The following is a 7,500-nucleotide window of genomic DNA, read 5'->3' on the forward strand; positions in this document are numbered from 1 at the left end:
TCGATCAAAGTGTGGACCGCAGCGAAGTCGCCCCTCGCACCACGCTCGCGGGTCCGGGTTGGAAAACTGGGTGACGAGCACCACAGGGCGGCAGAGCCATCGCACTTGCCGGGTGGCAGAGGAAGGACCGGACTATGTACCATAGCGGCCAACGACTCCCAGAGCCGGTAGCGCGGCGTCTGCTCTCAGCCTAAGAGGCTTTTGGGAGTGCTCAGGCAAGGGTCAGCCTGCACCCTTGCTGGCAGCACCCAGGGGGGAACCAGGACGCTTGCGTCTCCCGCCTTCATTTTCGACACAAGCGCTGAGGAGGGACACCACCCCTCCCCTTGTGTCAAGAGACCTCCGCACTGGCCTCTGACTGATTCTTAGAACGGACGGAAAGAGTCGGGCAAGCCTGTCAAAGATTTGAGCGTATGTCAAAAGCTTTAGACTGCCGCGAACCCTCCGGCTTGCACTGAGACACGAGGTCGATGTGCTAAGCACCCCGGGGCCCCTTTCGCCTGCAGGTCCCGAGCCGCCAACATGTTCTTAGTATCGTGTTCCCCAAACCTGGGTGACGGGCACCACAGGGCGGCAGAGCCATCGCACTTGCCGGGTGGCAGAGGAAGGACCGGACTATGTACCATAGCGGCCAACCACTCCCAGAGCCGGTCGTGCGGGGCTCGAGGTCTGCTCTCAACGTCACATGCTTCTGTGAGTGCTCAGGCAAGGGTCAGACCACATCCTTCCTGGCAGCACCCAAAGCAACCAGGCCGCTCGTGTCTCTCGCCTTCATTTTCGACACAAGCGCCTGAGGAGGGACGCCACCCCTCCCCTTGCGTCAAGAGACCTCCGGACCGGCCTCTGACTGATTCTTAGAACGGACGGAAAGAGTCGGGCAAGCCTGTCAAAGATTTGAGCGTATGTCAAAAGCTTTAGACTTCCGCGAACTCTCTGGCTTGCACTGAGACCCGAGGTCGATGTGCTCAGCACCACGGGGCCCCTTTCGCCTGCAGGTCCCGAGCCGCCAACATGTTCTTAGTATCGTGTTCCCCAAACCTGGGTGACGGGCACCACAGGGCGACAGAGCCATCGCACTTGCCGGGTGGCAGAGGAAGGACCGGACTATGTACAATAGCGGCCAACGACTCCCAGAGCCGGTTGTGCGGGGCTCGAGGTCTGCTCTCAACATCACATGCTTTTGGATGTGCTCAGGCAAGGGTCAGACCACATCCTTCCTGGCAGCACCCAAAGCAACCAGGCCGCTCGCGTCTCTCGCCTTCATTTTTCGACACAAGCGCCTGAGGAGGGACGCCACCCCTCCCCTTTGCGTCAAGAGACCACCCCACCGGCCTCTGACTGATTCTTAGAACGGACGGAAAGAGTCGGGCAAGCCTGTCAAAGCTTTGAGCGAATGTCAAAAGCTTTAGACTTCCGCGAACTCTCCGGCTTGCACTGAGACGCGAGGTCGATGTGCTAAGCACCACGGGGCCCCTTTCGCCTGCAGGTCCGAGCCGCCAACATGTTCTTCGTATCGTGTTCTCCAATCCTGGGTGACGGGCACCGCAGGGAGGCAGAGCCATCGCACTTGCCGGGTGGCAGAGGAAGGACCGGACTATGTACAATAGCGGCCAACGACTCCCAGAGCCGGTAGTGCGGCGTCTGCTCTCAGCCTAAGAGGCTTCTGGGAGTGCTCAGGCAAGGGTCAGCCTGCACCCTTGCTGGCAGCACCCAGGGGAACCAGGACGCTTGCATCTCTCGCCTTCATTTTCGACACAAGCGCCTGAGGAGGGACGCCACCCCTCCCCTTGCGTCAAGAGACCTCCCCACCCGCCTCTGACTGATTCTTAGAACGGACGGAAAGAGTCGGGCAAGCCTGTCAAAGCTTTGAGCGAATGTCAAAAGCTTTAGACTTCCGCGAACTCTCCGGCTTGCACTGAGACGCGAGGTCGATGTGCTAAGCACCACGGGGCCCCTTTCGCCTGCAGGTCCCGAGCCGCCAACATGTTCTTAGTATCGTGTTCTCCAAACCTGGGTGACGGGCACCGCAGGGAGGCAGAGCCATCGCACTTGCCGGGTGGCAGAGGAAGGACCGGACTATGTACAATAGCGGCCAACGACTCCCAGAGCCGGTAGTGCGGCGTCTGCTCTCAGCCTAAGAGGCTTCTGGGAGTGCTCAGGCAAGGGTCAGCCTGCACCCTTGCTGGCAGCACCCAGGGAACCAGGACGCTTGCATCTCTCGCCTTCATTTTCGACACAAACGCCTGAGGAGGGAAGCCAACCCTCCGTGTGTCAAGAGACCGTCCCCGCCCCGGCCTCCGACTGATTCTTAGAACGGACGGAAAGAGTCAGGCAAGCCTGTTAAGACTTCCGCGAACTCTCCGGCTTGCACTGAGACGCGAGGTCGATGTGCTCAGCACCACGGGGCCCCTTTCGCCTGCAGGTCCCGAGCCGCCAACATGTTCTAAGTATCGTGTTCTCCAAACCTGGGTGACGGGCACCGCAGGGAGGCAGAGCCATCGCACTTGCCGGGTGGCAGAGGAAGGACCGGACTATGTACAATAGCGGCCAACGACTCCCAGAGCCGGTAGTGCGGCGCCTGCTCTCAGCCTAAGAGGCTTTTGGGAGTGCTCAGGCAAGGGTCAGCCTGCACCCTTGCTGGCAGCACCCAGGGGAACCAGGACGCTTGCATCTCTCGCCTTCATTTTCGACACAAACGCCTGAGGAGGGAAGCCAACCCTCCGTGTGTCAAGAGACCGTCCCCGCCCCGGCCTCCGACTGATTCTTAGAACGGACGGAAAGAGTCAGGCAAGCCTGTTAAGACTTCCGCGAACTCTCCGGCTTGCACTGAGACGCGAGGTCGATGTGCTCAGCACCACGGGGCCCCCTTCGCCTGCAGGTCCCGAGCCGCCAACATGTTCTAAGTATCGTGTTCCCCAAACCTGGGTGACGAGCACCGCAGGGAGGCAGAGCCATCGCACTTGCCGGGTGGCAGAGGAAGGACCGGACTATGTACAATAGCGGCCAACGACTCCCAGAGCCGGTAGTGCGGCGCCTGCTCTCAGCTTAAGAGGCTTTTGGGAGTGCTCAGGCAAGGGTCAGCCTGCACCCTTGCTGGCAGCACCCAGGGGAACCAGGACGCTTGCATCTCTCGCCTTCATTTTCGACACAAACGCCTGAGGAGGGAAGCCAACCCTCCGTGTGTCAAGAGACCGTCCCCGCCCCGGCCTCCGACTGATTCTTAGAACGGACGGAAAGAGTCAGGCAAGCCTGTCAAAGATTTGAGCAGATGTCAAAATCTTTTAAGACTTCCGCGAACTCTCCGGCTTGCACTGAGACCCGAGGTCGATGTGCTCAGCACCACGGGGCCCCTTTCGCCTGCAGGTCCCGAGCCGCCAACATGTTCTAAGTATCGTGTTCCCCAAACCTGGGTGACGAGCACCGCAGGGCGGCAGAGCCATCGCACTTGCCGGGTGGCAGAGGAAGGACCGGACTATGTACAATAGCGGCCAACCACTCCCAGAGCCGGTAGTGCGGCGTGCGAGGTCTGCTCTCAGCGGAAGAGGGTTTTGGGAATGCTCAGGCAAGGGCCAGCCTGCACCCTTCCTGGCCGCTCCCACGGGAACCAGGCTACTTGCAATCCTTTCCCCCAATAGCAAGTGCCTTTTGGAGGGACGGCCGGAGTCAACGTGGGGTTTGCCCGCCCTCCAAAGTGTCAAGAGACCGCCGCACAGGCCTCTGACTGATTCTTAGAACAGGCAGCAAGAGTTGGGTAAGTCTGTCGAAAATTTGACAAAGTGTCAAAAATTAGACTTCCGAGAGCTCTTGGGCATGCACACAGGCCTGTCATTCAAGTGCTCTGCCCGCGGAACCGTTTTTCGGATGCCTTTCAAAGTGGTCCCGCGCCGCCATTTTGTTCTAAAAATCGTGTTCCCAGAAATCTCCGGGTACCCCGCCAACCTCACTGTGTCACAATGTCAAGTGGCACTGAATGGGTCTGAATTTCAAATTCGACTGCTTCGCTCTGGAACTCGAACCCGGCAAAACCGTTTGGATTTTTCCCGGTCCAGACTTCCGCGGCAGACAAAGTTAAAGTTTTCGGGCTGCAGACTCAAAACGACATCTGGCCAACCGCCGGGCTCAATTCGCCCAGTTCCTCCGGCACTTCGGAACTCATGTTCGGCATGAGTTTTTGAATCTTTCCCGATGCTTCGGCATTTTCCTCCGCTGACACTTAGAATATTTTTCACACTTGGCCGAAAATTTTTCTAAGTTTTTCTGGTTACTGATTTCTTCTTTTCGGGCATTTTTCTAAGTTTTCTTGGTTACTCATTTCTCATTTTCAAACATTTTTCTAAGTTTTTCTGGTTACTGATTTCTTCTTTTTGGGCATTTTTCTAAGTTTTCTTGGTTACTCATTTCTCATTTTCAAACATTTTTCTAAGTTTTTCTGGTTACTCATTTCTCATTTTCAAACATTTTTCTAAGTTTTTGTGGTTACTGATTTCTTCTTTTTGGGCATTTTTCTAAGTTTTCTTGGTTACTCATTTCTCATTTTCAAACATTTTTCTAAGTTTTTGTGGTTACTGATTTCTTCTTTTTGGGCATTTTTCTAAGTTTTCTTGGTTACTCATTTCTCATTTTCAAACATTTTTCTAAGTTGTTCTGGTTACTCATTTCTCATTTTCAAACATTTTTCTAAGTTTTTCTGGTTACTGATTTCTTCTTTTTGGGCATTTTTCTAAGTTTTCTTGGTTACTCATTTCTCATTTTCAAACATTTTTCTAAGTTTTTCTGGTTACTGATTTCTTCTTTTTGGGCATTTTTCTAAGTTTTCTTGGTTACTCATTTCTCATTTTCAAACATTTTTCTAAGTTTTTCTGGTTACTCATTTCTCATTTTCAAACATTTTTCTAAGTTTTTCTGGTTACTGATTTCTTCTTTTTGGGCATTTTTCTAAGTTTTCTTGGTTACTCATTTCTCATTTTCAAACATTTTTCTAAGTTTTTCTGGTTACTGATTTCTTCTTTTTGGGCATTTTTCTAAGTTTTCTTGGTTACTCATTTCTCATTTTCAAACATTTTTCTAAGTTTTTCTGGTTACTCATTTCTGCTTTTCCAACGTTTTACTAAGTTTTGCTGGTTACTGAGTTCACACTTTTAAACATTTTCGGGCATTTTTCTACGTTTTTCATGTTACTCATTTAGCACTTTCAGGCACTTTCCTATGCTTTCCTGCTTACTGATTTCACACTTTTAAGCATCTTCGGGCATGTTCCCTAAGTTTTGCAGTTCATTCGTTTGGGACAGTCAGGCAACTTTCCTAAGCTTTCCTGGTAACCGAATTCACATTGTTGAGAACTTTGGAACCCTTCCCTAAGCTGTGCTGGTTACTCACTTTACCTCTTCAGACACTTGCCCCCGTTGTGACAGAGACCACTTCCCGACTCGGGAAATGCACCAAATTCGGCCTGAACTCAGAGGGCAGTCCCCCCTCGAAGGCGTGGAAGTCGGCAGAATCGCCGGGTCAAATCCGGCTGAGCTACCCGGCTAGGAAGCCTCAAAGTCGGTATGAGCTGTCAGGTTCACTCCCATCCCCGTTTGGACCACTTCCCGACTCGGGAAATTCACCAAATTCGGCCTGAACTCAGAGGACAGTCCCCCCTCGAAGGCGTGACAGTCGGCAGAACCGCCGGATCAAATCCGGCTGAGCTACCCGGCCCCGAAGCCTCAAAGTCGGTAAGAGCTGTCAGGTTCTCTCCCATCCCCGTTTGGACCACTTCCCGACTCGGGAAATTCACCAAATTCGGCCTGAACTTATACAACAGTCCCCCCCTCGAAGGCGTGACAGTCGGCAGAACCGCCGGATCAAATCCGGTTGAGCTACCCGGCTTGGAAGCCCCAAAGTCGGTAAGAGCTGTCAGGTTCACTCCCATCCCCGTTTGGACCACTTCCCGACTCGGGAAATTCACCAAATTCGGCCTGAACTTATACAACAGTCCCCCCTCGAAGGCGTGACAGTCGCTAGAACCGCCGGATCAAATCCGGTTGAGCTACCCGGCTTGGAAGCCCCAAAGTCGGTAAGAGCTGTCAGGTTCACTCCCATCCCCGTTTGGACCACTTCCCGACTTAGGAAATTCACCAAATTCGGCCTGAACTTAGAGGAGAGTCCCCGCTCGAAGGCGTGGAAGTCGGCAGAATCGCCGGGTCAAATCCGACTGAGCTACCCGGCCCCGAAGCCTCAAAGTCGGTAAGAGCTGTCAGGTTCACTCCCATCCCCGTTTGGACCACTTCCCGACTCGGGAAATTCACCAAATTCGGCCTGAACTTAGACAACAGTCCCCCCTCGAAGCCGTGGCAGTCGCTAGAACCGCCGGATCAAATCCGGTTGAGCTACCCGGCTTGGAAGCCCCAAAGTCGGTATGAGCTGTCAGGTTCACTCCCATCCCCGTTTGGACCACTTCCCGACTTAGGAAAATCACCAAATTCGGCCTGAACTCAGAGGGCAGGCCCCCCTCGAAGGCCAGGCATTCGGCAGAACCGCCGGGTCAAATCCGACTGTGCTACCCGGCCCCAAAGCCTCAAAGTTGGTATGAGCAGTTAGGTTCACTCCCATCCCCGTTTGGACCACTTCCCGACTTAGGAAATTCACCAAATTCGGCCTGAACTTAGAGGAGAGTCCCCGCTCGAAGGCGTGGAAGTCGGCAGAATCGCCGGGTCAAATCCGACTGAGCTACCCGGCCCCGAAGCCTCAATGTCGGTAAGAGCTGTCAGGTTCACTCCCATCCCCGTTTGGACCACTTCCCGACTCGGGAAATTCACCAAATTCGGCCTGAACTTAGACAACAGTCCCCCCTCGAAGGCGTGGCAGTCGCTAGAACCGCCGGATCAAATCCGGTTGAGCTACCCGGCTTGGAAGCCCCAAAGTCGGTATGAGCTGTCAGGTTCACTCCCATCCCCGTTTGGACCACTTCCCGACTTAGGAAAATCACCAAATTCGGCCTGAACTCAGAGGGCAGGCCCCCCTCGAAGGCCAGGCATTCGGCAGAACCGCCGGGTCAAATCCGACTGTGCTACCCGGCCCCAAAGCCTCAAAGTTGGTATGAGCAGTTAGGTTCACTCCCAAACCCGTTGGGACCACTTCCCGACTTAGGAAATTCACCAAATTCGGCCTGAACTTAGACAACAGTCCCCCCTCGAAGGCGTGACAGTCGGTAGAACCGCCGGGTCAAATCCGGCTGAGCTACCCGATTTGGAAGCCTTCATGACAAAACCCATCCGGCAATGCCACTCAAAAAGGGCCCAAATTCAGAAACACCCCCTTCAATAGGTACCACTTCCTCGGAGACACTACCGGGACACGCTCCCCTCGGCGAAAATTAAGCCCCCACCACTAACTGAAGCCAACCGCAGCCCCAACTTCAACGGAGAAATCAGTAACCAATTCAAAAATGCACTTGGTTACTGATTTGTACTGCTTCAAAAATATTCTAAGTGTCGCTGGTTACTGATTTGTACTGCT

This window comes from Hemiscyllium ocellatum, assembly GCF_020745735.1.
Source record: "Hemiscyllium ocellatum isolate sHemOce1 chromosome 15 unlocalized genomic scaffold, sHemOce1.pat.X.cur. SUPER_15_unloc_2, whole genome shotgun sequence".
Classification (NCBI taxonomy): Eukaryota; Metazoa; Chordata; class Chondrichthyes; order Orectolobiformes; family Hemiscylliidae; genus Hemiscyllium; species Hemiscyllium ocellatum.